The 13,303-nt window shown below is 43.6% G+C and overlaps 1 non-coding gene across 1 annotated transcript; it reads left to right on the forward strand.

The window, feature by feature from the left end:
• Positions 1-13,075: 13,075 nt before the first annotated feature.
• Positions 13,076-13,157, forward strand: TRNAL-UAG. The gene has a single exon. It is a non-coding gene; the product is annotated as a tRNA-Leu (tRNA).
• The last annotated feature ends 146 nt before the right edge of the window (positions 13,158-13,303 follow it).

The raw sequence follows: 13,303 nt of genomic DNA on the forward strand, positions 1-13,303 counted from the left end.
CCTAACAAGAGTGGACTCTTACCTGTTTCTCCTATCCATTCAACACTAGGTTGTAAACATGTTCCTGTGGTCAAGGGCTACCTGTCATTTGCAATGCCTTTTTGATGATCCTTTTTGGAGTTGTGATCAGATCAGATGAGATCAGATCACTCGCTCAGTCGTGTCTGACTCTTTGCGACCCCGTGAATAGCAGCACGCCAGGCCTCCCTATCCATCACCAACTCCCGGAGTTCACTCAGACTCACGTCCATCGAGTCAGCGATGCCATCCAGCCATCTCATCCTCTGTCGTCCCCTTCTCCTCCTGCCCCCAGTCCCTCCCAGCATCAGAGCCTTTTCCAATGAGTCAACTCTTCGCATGAGGTGGCCAAAATACTGGAGTTTCAGCTTTAGCATCATTCCTTCCAAAGAAATCCCAGGGCTGATCTCCTTCAGAATGGACTGGTTGGATCTCCTTGCAGTCCAAGGGACTCTCAAGAGTCTTTTCCAACACCACAGTTCAAAAGCATCAATTCTTCGGCACTCAACCTTCTTCACAGTCCAACTCTCACATCCATACATGACCACAGGAAAAACCATAGCCTTGACTAGACGGACCTTTGTTGGCAAAGTAATGTCTCTGCTTTTGAATATGCTATCTAGGTTGGTCATAACTTTCCTTCCAAGGAGTAAGCGTCTTTTAATTTCACGGCTGCAGTCAGCATCTGTAGTGATTTTGGAGCCCAGAAAAATAAAGTCTGACACTGTTTCCACTGTTTCCCCATCTATTTGCCATGAAGTGATGGGACCGGATGCCATGATCTTCATTTTCTGAATGTTGAGCTTTAAGCCAACTTTTTCACTCTCTACTTTCACTTTCATCAAGAGGCTTTTGAGTTCCTCTTCACTTTCTGCCATAAGGGTGGTGTCATCTGCATATCTGAGGTTATTGATATTTCTCCCGGCAATCTTGATTCCAGCTTGTGTTTCTTCCAGTCCAGCGTTTCTCATGATGTACTCTGCATATAAGTTAAATAAGCCCGGTGACAATATACAGCCTTAACGTACTCCTTTTCCTATTTGGATCCAGTCTGTTGTTCCATGTCCAGTTCTAACTGTTGCTTCCTGACCTGCATACAAATTTCTCAAGAGGCAGATCACGTGGTCTGGTATTCCCATCTCTTTCAGAACTTTCCACAGTTTATTGTGATCCACACAGTCAAAGGCTTTGGCATAGTCAATAAAGCAGAAATAGATGTTTTTCTGGAACTCTCTTGCTTTTTCCATGATCCAGCGGATGTTGGCAATTTGATCTCTGGTTCCTCTGCCTTTTCTAAAACCAGCTTGAACATCAGGAAGTTCACGGTTCACATATTGCTGAAGCCTGGCTTGGAGAATTTTGAGCATTACTTTACTAGCGTGTGAGATGGGTGCAATTGTACAGTAGTTTGAGCATTCTTTGGCATTGCCTTTCTTTGGGATTGGAATGAAAACTGACCTTTTCCAGTCCTGTGGCTACTGCTGAGTTTTCCAAATTTGCTGCTTTATAGACATTATCTTTTTAGATTCTGGTCATAATCCTCTTATTGTCCCCACTTCATACACAGGGAGACTAAGGCAGGTTAAGTGACTCTCCCAAATTTACATAGGAAGTTGCACATTTTGACCCAGGTCTCGGTATATATTGACCAACCCCTAGAGTGTCCTGTCCATAAGTCTTGACTCTTCAGTTTTGTGTGTGTGCTCAGTTGCTTGACATGTCCAACTCTTTGCAACCCTATGGACTGTAGCCTGCCAGGCTCCTCTTTCCATGGGATTTCCCAGGCAAGAATACTGGAGTGGGTTGCCATTTCCTATTTTAGGGGATCTTCCCAACCCAGGGATCAAACCCCTGTCTCTTGTGTCTCCTGCATTGGCATGAGGATTCTTTATCATTGTACCACCCGGGAAGGCCACTTCAGTTTTTGTGGCCCCTGAAAATTCAGATTCTGTTGGGAAAGTGAAGTCCTTCAACTTACCAGCTGCAGTGGTCTCTGTAGGGAGTAGTACAAGTTTATGAGGCTTGGGGAGAGGGTGACATTCAGGCAGTACCTCATAAGGTGGTGAAGGGAATGAAAAAAAAAGAAATGGTCCTGAAACCATTGGTCATCGAGTGTTTTACCCTTTGGCCTAAATACTACAAGTTTCAGAAAATGCAAGATCTAGAAGATATATATCATTTTTGTTTGAAATATTGGTTCCAGTAGTCACCCAAAACACTTTGGCTTTCAGCATAAAAAAATTATACCTGGAAATTTTAACCACGAGAAAGCTGAACAAGAACAGAGTCTGAGCTAGTCTGTTCAAGCCCAAAGAAAGGCCAAAAAAAAAAAAAAGACTGCTCTACTTATAGCTCTGTGGCTCTGGACAAAATTTGGCTTCTTTTTTCCTCTCTTTGGTGTATGAGCATGTTTTGTCTTTAAGGAATCAGTACACCCTATTCTCAGTTCATGAGAACAGCCCTCTCCACTCTCCTGGCTCTAAGATTGGACACATGACTAGACCTGGTCAGTCAGTATATTCCATCCCTTTTGCCCCGTTCATTGGTTCTGGGAAGAGAATGTGACCCAAGTCAAGCCAATGAGATACTAATTTGGGTTTTTTATAGCAGCCATTTTAAAAGAGAATCTCTTTGAAGTAATCTAAGTGTCCATCAGCAGATGAATGGATAAAGAAGATGTGGTGTGTGTATACGTACACACACATATGGGCTTTCCTGGTGGCTCAGATGGTAAAGAATCCTCCTGCAATGCCAGAGACCCGGGTTCCATCCCCGGGTCTTGTCTGGAAGATCCTCTGAAGGAGGGAATGGCTACCTACTCCAGTGTACTTGTCTGGAGAATTGCATGGACAGAGGAGCCTGGTGGGCTACAGTCCACGGGGTCACAAAGAGTTGAACAAGACTGAGTGAGTAACACTTTCACTTTTCATATATATACATATGTAATGGATTATTACTCAGCCATAATAAAGAATGAAATAATGCCATTTGAAGCAATATGGATGGATCTGGAGATTATCATACTAAGTGAAGTAAGTCAGAGAAAGACAAACATATGATATCACTTACATGTTGAACCTAAAAAAAAAAAATTGTACAAACGAACTTATTTACAAAACAGAAATAGACACACAAACATAGAAAACATATCTAAGGTTCAGTTCAGTTCAGTTCAGTCGCTCAGTCGTGTCCGACTCTTTGTGACCCAATGAACCGCAGCACGCCAGGCCTCCCTGTCCATCACCAACTCCCGGAGTTTACCCAAACTCATGTCCATTGAGTCAGTGATGCCATCCATCCATCTCATCCTCTGTCGTCCCCGTCTCCTCCTGCCCCCAGTCCCTCCCAGCATCAGGGTCTTTTCCAAAGAGCCAGCTTTTCGCATGAAGTGGCCAAAGTATTGCAGTTTCAGCTTCAGCATCAGTCCTTCCAATGAACACCCAGGACTGATCTCCTTTAGCATGGACTGGTTGGATCTCCTTGCAGTCCAAGGGACTCTCAAGAGTCTTCTCCAACACCACAGTTCAAAAGCATCAATTCTTCAGCGCTCAGCCTTCTTCACAGTCCAGTTCTCACATCCATACATGACCACTGGAAAAACCATAGCCTTGACTAAACAGACCTTTGTTGGCAAAGTAGTCTCTGCTTTTGAATATGCTATCTAGGTTGGTCATAACTTTCCTTCCAAGGAGTAAGTGTCTTTTAATTTCATGGCTGCAGTCACCATCTGTAGTGATTTTGGAGCCCAGAAAAATAAAGTCTGACACTGTTTCCACTGTTTCCCCATCTATTTCCCATGAAGTGATGGGACCAGATGCCATGATCTTTGTTTTCTGAATGTTGAGCTTTAAGCCAACTTTTTCACTCTCCACTTTCACTTTCATCAAGAGGCTTTTGAGTTCCTCTTCACTTTCTGCCATAAGGGTAGTGTCATCTGCATATCTGAGGTTATTGATATTTCTCCTGGCAATCTTGATTCCAGCTTGTGCTCCTTCTAGCACAGCGTTTCTCATGATGTACTCTGCATATAAGTTAAATAAGCAGGGTGACAATATATATCCTTGACATGCTCCTTTTCCTATTTGGATCCAGTCTGTTGTTCCATGTCCAGTTCTAACTATTGCTTCCTGACTTGCATATAGGTTCTCAAGAGGCAGATCTGGTATCTGCCAGGGAATACCTGGTCTGGTATTCCCATCTCTTTCAGAATTTTCCACAGTTTATTGTGATCCACACAGTCAAAGGCTTTGGCATAGTCAATAAAGCAGAAATAGATGTTTTTCTGGAACTCTCTTGCTTTTTCCATGATCCAGCGGATGTTGGCAATTTGATCTCTGGTTCCTCTGCCTTTTCTAAAATCAGGTTGAATATCTGGAAGTTCATGGTTCACGTATTGCTGAAGCCTGGCTTGGAGAATTTTAAGCATTACTTTACTAGCGTGTGAGATGGGTGCAATTGTGCGGTAGTTTGAGCATTCTTTGGAATTGCCTTTCTTTGGGATTGGAATGAAAACGGACCTTTCCCAGTCCTGTGGCCACTGCTGAGTTTTCCAAATTTGCTAGCATATTGAGTGCAGCACTTTCAAAGCATCATCTTTCAGGATTTGAAAGAGCTCAACTGGAATTTCATCACCTCCACTAGCTTTGTTTGTAGTGATGCTTTCTAAGGCCCACTTGACTTCACATTCCAGCATGTCTGGCTCCAGGTGAGTGATCACACCATCATGATTATCTGGGTCATGAAGCTCTTTTTTGTACAGTTCTTCTGTGTATTCTTGCCACCTCTTCTTAATATCTTCTGCTTCTGTTAGGTCCATACCATTTCTGTCCTTTATCGAGCCCATCTTTGCATGAAATGTTCCCTTGGTATCTCTAATTTTCTTGAAGAGATCTCTAGTCTTTCCCATTCTGTTGTTTTCCTCTATTTCTTTGCATAGATCGCTGAAGAAGTCTTTCTTATCTCTTCTTGCTATTCTTTGGAACTCTGCATTCAGATGTTTATATCTTTCCTTTTCTCCTTTGCTTTTTGCTTCTCTTCTTTTCACAGCTATTTGTAAGGCCTCCTCAGACAGCCATTTTGCTTTTTCGCATTTCTTTTCCATGGGGATGGTCTTGATCCCTGTCTCCTGTACAATGTCACGAACCTCCGTCCATAGTTCATCAGGCACTCTGTCTATCAGATCTAGTCCCTTAAATCTATTTCTCATTTCCACTGTATAATCATAAGGGATTTGATTTATGATATGATTTAAAACCACTGAATGGTCTAGTGGTTTTCCCTACTTTCTTCAATTTCAGTCTGAATTTGGCAGTAAGGAGTTCGTGATCTGAGCCACAGTCAGCTCCCGGTCTTGTTTTTGCTGACTGTATAGAGCTTCTCCATCTTTGGCTGCAAAGAATATAATCAATCTGATTTTGGTGTTGACCATCTGGTGATGTCCATGTGTAGAGTCTTCTTTTGTGTTGTTGGAAGAGGGTGTTTGCTATGACCAGTGCGTTCTCTTGGCAAAACTCTATTAGCCTTTGCCCTGCTTCATTCCGTATTCCAAGGCCAAATTTGCCTGTTATTCCAGGTGTTTCTTGACTTCCTACTTTTGCATTCCAGTCCCCTATAATGAAAAGGACATCTTTTTTGGGTGTTAGTTCTAAAAGGTCTTGTAGGTCTTCATAGAGCTGTTCAACTTCAGGGTTACTGGTTGGGGCATAGGCTTGGATTACTGTGATATTGAATGGTTTGCCTTGGAAATGAACAAAGATCATTCTGTCATTTTTGAGATTGCATCCAAGTACTGCATTTCGGATTCTTTTGTTGACCATGATGGCTACCCCATTTCTTCTGAGGGATTCCTGCCCACAGTAGTAGATATAATGGTCATCTGAGTTAAATTCACTCATTCCAGTCCATTTTAGTTCGCTGATTCCTAGAATGTCGATGTTCACTCTTGCTATCTCTTGTTTGACCACTTCCAGTTTGCCTTGATTCATGGACCTGACATTCCAGGTTCCTATGCAATATTGCTCTTTACAGCAATAAAAAGGAGTGAAGTACTGATATATGCTAAAACATGGATAAAACTTAAAAACAACATGCTAAGTGAAAGAAGCCAGACACAAAAGGCAACAGATATATGATTTCATTTATACGGAATGGCCAAAATAAGGAAATCCTTTGAGATGGAAGGCAGATTAGTGGTTTCCTGGGGGCTGGACCTTGCTTCTATCACCAGTCACATCCACAACTGGCTATTGTTTTTGCTTTTGCTCCATCCCTTCATTCTTTCTGGAGTTATTTCTCCACTGATCTCCAGTAGCATACTGGGCACTTACCTACCTGGGGAGTTCCTCTTTCAGTAGCCTATCATTTTGCCTTTTCATAAAGGTTACCAAAGAGGAAAGGGATAAATTAGGAATTTACAGATATACACTACTATATATAAAATAGAGAAACAATCTGAAAAATAATATATATATGTGTGTGTAACTGAATCACTTTGTGTAAAAATTGTGTTAGTTTCAAGTGTACAGCAAAGTGATATATATATATATATTCTTTTTCACATTCTTTTCTATTATCAGTTATTATAAAATATTGAATATAGTTCTTGTGCTATCCTTGTTATTTATCTGTGGGTATTTGTTCTTAAAGCAATTAAGCAGTCATGATTCCCAATACAAACTGCAGGGTGTGCTATGAGAGAGAATTATAAGGGGCAATAAGAGATTATAAAGGCAAATGCAGTCAGAAAGGATTCTCTGATGAGATGACATTTGAGTTGCACTCTGAAGGCTTCCCAGGTGGCTCCAGCGGTGGAGAATCCAACTTTCAATGCAGAAATGCGGGTTTGATCCCCTGGAGTAGGAAGATCCCCTAGAGTAGGAAATGGCAACCCACTCCAGTATTCTTGCTTGGAGAATCCCATGGACAGAGGAGCCTGGCGGGCTATAGTCCACGGGGTCGCAAAGAGTCGGCACTGAAGGTATCATTTCCATGAGCTTCAGGTGCCCGGGACCCAGAAGCAAGGTGATGAGAACCAGATCATTCTTGGTTTTAACTTGATCCTTAATCACCCCAGTTAACCACCACATAAAGCTGTTCGGACTTTACTGAAGAGTGTGGAATAACAGAATTAAACACAGGAGGATAAAAATGAAACTGTACCCTCATTTTGATAGTATCCAAGAGGAAAAATAAACCGCTCACAGTGTTTCTTGGCGCACTCTAGTTCCAAGCCTCACTCCATGTACTGAAGCCTGCCCTTTCTTCTCTCATGTGGACAAACATCTCCTGTCCAAGCACTGAAGGACAAAATCCCCACTTGTATTAGAAAAGCCCCTCTCCCTGCCCCCAGGATTTTTTTCCCCCTCTCTTTCCCTCCAGCAGAGTAATCACGGGACTCACTAACCCACAGGATGCAAAAAATATCATCAAGAAAGTAAAAAAACAATTCAGAGAATGGGAGAAAATATTCATAAATCATATATCTGATGAGGGATTTATAGCTAGAATATATAAAGAACTCATAACTCAAATAATAAAAAGATAACTCAATTTCAAAATGGGTTAAAGATTGGAACAGACAGTTCTACAAAGAAGATATACAAATGGCTAATAAGCACATGAGAACATCCTCAACATCATTAGTCATTGGAAAAATGCAACTCAAAACCTAATCTGCTAGGATGGCTATAATCAAAAGTCAGATAACAAGTGCCGGCAAGGATGTGAAGAAACTGGGAAACTCATTCACTGCAAGCAGGAAAATGGAAAACCGCTTGACAGTTTCTCAAAAAAATTAAGCATGGGGTGACCATATAACGTAGGAATTCCACTCCCCAGTATATATCCAGGAGAAATGAAAATATATGTCTGCACAAAAACCTGTAAAAATGTTCACAGCAGCATTATTCATAATAGGAGAAAGGTGAAGACAACCAAATGTCCATCAACCAATGAATGGATAATTAAAATGGGGCACATTATTCAGCAATAAAAAGGAGTGAAGTACTGATAAATGCTAAAACATGAATAAAACTTAAAAACAACATGCTAAGTGAAAGGAGCCAGACACAAAAGGCAACAGATATACGATTTCATTTATATGAAATGGCCAGAATAAGGAAATCCTTTGAGATGGAAGGCAGATTAGTGGTTGCCTGAGGGGCTGGGAAGGGAGTTTGTGGGGAATGGAGAGTGACTACTAACAGGTGTTCCTTTTTAGATGAAAATATCTTAAAATTGATTGTGGGGATGGTTGCATAATTATGTGAGTATACTTAACAATGAGCTATACGCTTTAAAGAGGGGTCTTGTATGATATGTGAATTATATCATGATGAAACTGTTCGCCTCAAAAAAGGGCTCACGGTATCTTCAGGGTGCTTCAGGGTGTGACTCAGAAGAGAGCTCACCAGGAAGAGGGCTCTAGCCCAGTCTAGGTACCTGGCTGCTCCCCACTTCAAAGGATGTGAGTAATCCGCCCACAGGCTCAGGGAGGGTTGGAGAACCGCTCCAGCCACAAATGCCATGGAAACAAAATGCTTCTAAGTACAGGCTGCTCTGATTCCCTGTCCACAGGAGGCCGTGGGAGTTATAGAGCAGTTTTAGGTTCACAGTGGAACTGAATGGAAGGTACAGGAGATTTCCTGTATCCGTCCTGCCCCCACACAAGACAAGAATAGCCTCCCCCAGTATCAACATCCCCCACCATGTGTTACAATTAATGAACCTACACTGACACATCACAGTCAGGTAGAGTCCACAGTTTATATTAGAATTCACTCTTGGCTGTATACCTTCTATGTGTACGAGTGCTCAGTCATGTCTGACTCTTTGCAAGTTGCAACCCCATGGACTGTAGCCTGCTGGGGCTAGCCCATCAGGCTCCTCTGTCCATGGGATTCTCCAGGCAAGAATAGTGGAGTGGGTTGCCATTTCCTACTCCAGGGGATCTTCCCAACGCAGGGATGGAATCACATCTCTTGCATCTCCTGCATTGGCAGGTGGATTCTTTATCACTGTGTCACTTGGGAAGTCCCGTACATTCTATGAGTTTGGTCTAATTTACAGTGACATTCATCAAGTGTTATGTTTAGTATCATACAGAGCAGCTTCACTGTCTTAAAAACCCTTCATCTATTCATCCCCTACATCCCCCTCACCCCACCCCCCGGAGCCACAATGGGATGCTTTTAAGCAGAAACTTAAAAAAAAAATCCTTGGAAGTCCTCCCTGGCTCAGGAGGTGTAGGGCCTTCTGTGTACAAAGCCATCACAGGGCCATTCAATGACCTACCTGTAGCTACAGAAAGACTAGCAGAAGCTATGAAATGACTACTCTTCTATCTTTTGGACAGTGTCTTTCTTTCTCTTGCACAAGGCAAACTCCAGGACTAGGTGGGGCATGTGTGGACCTTTAGATACGTTTGCCCCGGTACTGTTACAGGCTTTCCTCGTGGTTCAGGCTGTAAAGAGTCTGCATGCAATGCAGGAGACCCAGGTTCAATCCCTGGGTTGGTCCCCTGGAGAAGTGAATGGTTACTCACTCCAGTGTTCTTGCCTGGAGAATTCCACGGACAGAGAATCCTGCTGCTACTGCTAAGTCACGTCAGTCGTGTCTGACTCTGTGTGACCCCACAGACGGCCACCCACCAGGCTCCTCCATCCCTGGGACTTTCCAGGCAAGAACACTGGAGTGGGTTGCCATTTCATTCTCCAATGCATGAGAGTGAAAAGTGAAAGTGAAGTCGCTCAGTCGTGCCCGACTCTTAGTGACCCCATGGACTGCAGCCCACCAGGCTCCTCTGTCCATGGGATTTTCCAGGCTAGAGTCCTGGAGTGGGTTGCCAGTGCCTTCTCCGCAGAGAATCCTGGTGGGCTATATAGTCCATGGAGTCACAGAAGATGGACATGACTAACACTTTTACTTTTTTCACTGCATAGGAAAAGATCTAGCAGGATACAGCTAAACTGTTACTCATTACAATGAGTTGTGGGATTTGGTTTCGAAGGAGGGACGTGGTGAGGAAGAGAACTTCCCTTTAACTTTATACAGATTTGACATTTGAAAAAAATTTACAATGAGCATGCATTACATTATATTTCACATTTAAAAAGACAAAAAAGCACCTTTCTTTACTGAAGTGTTGGCAGAGTTTAACTATGTGGAGAAATTAAAGATGATTTTATTCTTTTATTTGCGCTTTTCTTTTTTAGCCTCGAGTTTCTATAAGAAACACGTATTTATTGCTTTAGCAAAAGTTATTTTTAACTGTCACTTAAAAAAAAAAAAAGCAAAAGATAAACAGAGTCCAGTTGCCCTGGTTTCCAAGGCCTCCCCACCCTTGCCTGCCTGGGCCTGGGTTTTGCGTAGGAACTGTCCTCCCAGACTCACCCTTAAGGCAGAACTCACCAGGGAAGCTGAGTCAGCACTTCTGCAGAGGCCTGCAGGGAGTCAGGCCTGCTCACTGGAGCAGATAAGTCATAGCCTTGCTCGCACTGGATTTTTGTTCTGTTGAAGCAACTGGCATGAGGGTTCTGAGGCAGCTCTGGAAACAGCTTTTCTTCCAGAAGACCTGATTTTTGCCTTATCTGGTCTAGGAGGTGCTGGATAAATGCTCACTTGAATTATGAGAGAGAGAGAGAGAGAGTGGGAAGGGCTAGGGGTGTGTCATGGAGTCCAAGTTCATACTGCTCACACACACAACAGGCCAATAAATCGAGAGAGGAGGTTCTGGGCCAAGGAACAGCAACTTTATTTGGAAAGCCCGCAGGCAGAGAAGACTGAAGAAGGCAATGGCACCCCACTCCAGTACTCTTGCCTGGAAAATCCCATGGATGGAGGAGCCTGGTAGGCTGCAGTCCATGGGGTCGCTGAGGGTTGGACACGACTGAGGGACTTCACTTTCACTTTTCACTTTCATGCATTGGAGAAGGAAATGGCAACCCACTCCAGTGTTCTTGCCTGGAGAATCCCAGGGACAGGGGAGCCTGGTGGGTTGCCGTCTATGGGGTCGCACAGAGTCGGCCACGACTGAAGTGACTTAGCAGTAGCAGCAGAGAAGACGGTGGATGAGTGTTCCAAAGAACCACCTTATTCGAGTTAGAATTCAGGTTTCTTTTATCCTAAAAGAGGAGGCGGGGGATGGCTGGTTGTTGCAAATTTCTTGGCACCAGAATCCTTTGTTCTTACAATTGTTCATGTGGGTCAAGTCAAAAAGTTCCCATAAACCTCCAACAGGACAAATGTTATTCTCTGTTCTGCAACTTTCTCTTGCCTTATGAATGGAAGCATGTTATACCTTTAAAGATCAGAGCCTTGAGAAGGGGATATCCTGTATATTTTGGGTTGTAGGCAGCAACCTTTTACAAAGATGCAGAGCCATTGTGACTGAGTACAGGCGACAGAACACAAAGGTTAGAGCTAAAGGAATAGATTCAATATGGAGTCAGGTTTGTTCTTCACTGCTACAGTTCCTGCTAGCAAATGGTGCAACTACTGGAGAAGACTTTGACTCATTTGTTGGGGGATTACTCAAAGAGGGGCTTCTCTGGTGGCTCAGATGGTAAAGACTGCCTGCAAGGCAGGTAGACCTAGGTTGGGTCCCTAGGTCAGGATGATCCCCTGGAGAAAGGAATGGCTACCCACTCTTAATATTCTTGCCTGGAGAATTCCACGCATGGACAGAGGAGCCTGGTGGGCTACAGTCTATGGGGTCCCAAAGAGTGGGACACAACTGAGCAGCTAACACGGTCACTCACTTTACCCAAAGAGATCTCTGCTTCCTCCTTGTGGCCACACTGGGTGATCTTTCAGAAGAGTTGAACAAAACGAATTCTGGGTGGCAGGAACTGGAAGTTGATGTGTGATGTATTTGCTCTGAATTTACTGCATTTTATTTTTATAAGGAAAACCACCATTTTGGTTCCCAATATGTATTCAAGATCTTACACAAAATATTTCAGATAATTGAGTTTTGGTCCTCATCTTTCTCCTCTTCATTTTTGATTAATCTGTAAGTAGCAATTTGTAACTTCGCTTTTAGCAACTAGACATAACCAAGCACGTAGATTATTCTTCAAATATTTTTGGTGAGATATTTCAAATACCTTTTGGAAAAAGGCAGAATTACAATAATTTTGCTTTGCTTCTTCTATTGTTACAACCCCTCCACCAGGATTCCCAGCTTTCCCATTCACTTAGATTCTTTCCTGAAAAAAAACTACTCAAAATTGGCAGCATCCTTGATTCCATCTTCTCCAGGGTTGGTACAGTTCAAGGTAAATTTAGGACAGGATCTGCTACTTTTTTTGTTGACGCGCTTCCCCACAGGCTTTTTCACCGGCTCCATGGCGGCAGTAGAGGCAGAAAAGGCTACAGTGTTTTTAATATCTCACTGAAAATAGTCTTCTACGTGGAGAACACTGGATCTTGGAAGCGTCAGGAATGCTGGCTCTACCTGGGGCAGCTAACACAAAATTTTTAGCCTCTCTGAGCCTCAGTTCCCCGTTCTGTAAAACAAAGTGGATACTCGTGATGACCGAGGGAGCCTACACAAGTCAATGATCTGTAAAAGCGTTCAGTGATATTCCTTCCTGGAATCACAGTGGCAAGTGCCAGGCCATGGGGCCGCCCAAGCCTGCAGAAGGACTAGAGAGTCCGCAGGATGGGGACCCTTAGTTCCCCGAAAACTGGGTGCCGCGCGGATCTGCAGCTTGGCCCTGAGCAAGCGCCAGTGCAACACTGCCCCCACGTGGTCGTAGGCAGTATGCCGCCTCACGGAAACCCAAACGCAAACAGATGACGATTGACTATTAGCATTTTGGAACTCCTTTTTTTCCTTTTTAATGCTGCGTCCCGACTGTATTTACTACTGCGGATAACGAGAGCACTCCGATTCCGAAGCCCAGAAGGAAGCCACGAGGTGAGTACGTGGAAACTGGCGCCAGAGACGCCAGGCTGATATCTGGCAAACGTAGAACAATGGAGGCGGGGTTTGTAGAGAGCGAGGCGCCGCGTCATGAGACTAATATAGTACGTGTGGAAGACGTTGTGAGCGGGAGGTAGCGTGGCCGAGTGGTCTAAGGCGCTGGATTTAGGCTCCAGTCATTTCGATGGCGTGGGTTCGAATCCCACCGCTGCCACACCTTGTGGGTTTCACTTTTTCAATTTCTGAATCATCCTCTCCCAGTTACTCTTAGCATTTTTTTTGGTGTGTGTTTGTTTTTTAACCTTCTGACGCTCTTTTTTCTTTTTTAAAAATGGAATGAGGAAGGGAGGGGGAAAGGAG

This window comes from Bos indicus x Bos taurus, chromosome 25 (assembly GCF_003369695.1).
Source record: "Bos indicus x Bos taurus breed Angus x Brahman F1 hybrid chromosome 25, Bos_hybrid_MaternalHap_v2.0, whole genome shotgun sequence".
Classification (NCBI taxonomy): Eukaryota; Metazoa; Chordata; class Mammalia; order Artiodactyla; family Bovidae; genus Bos; species Bos indicus x Bos taurus.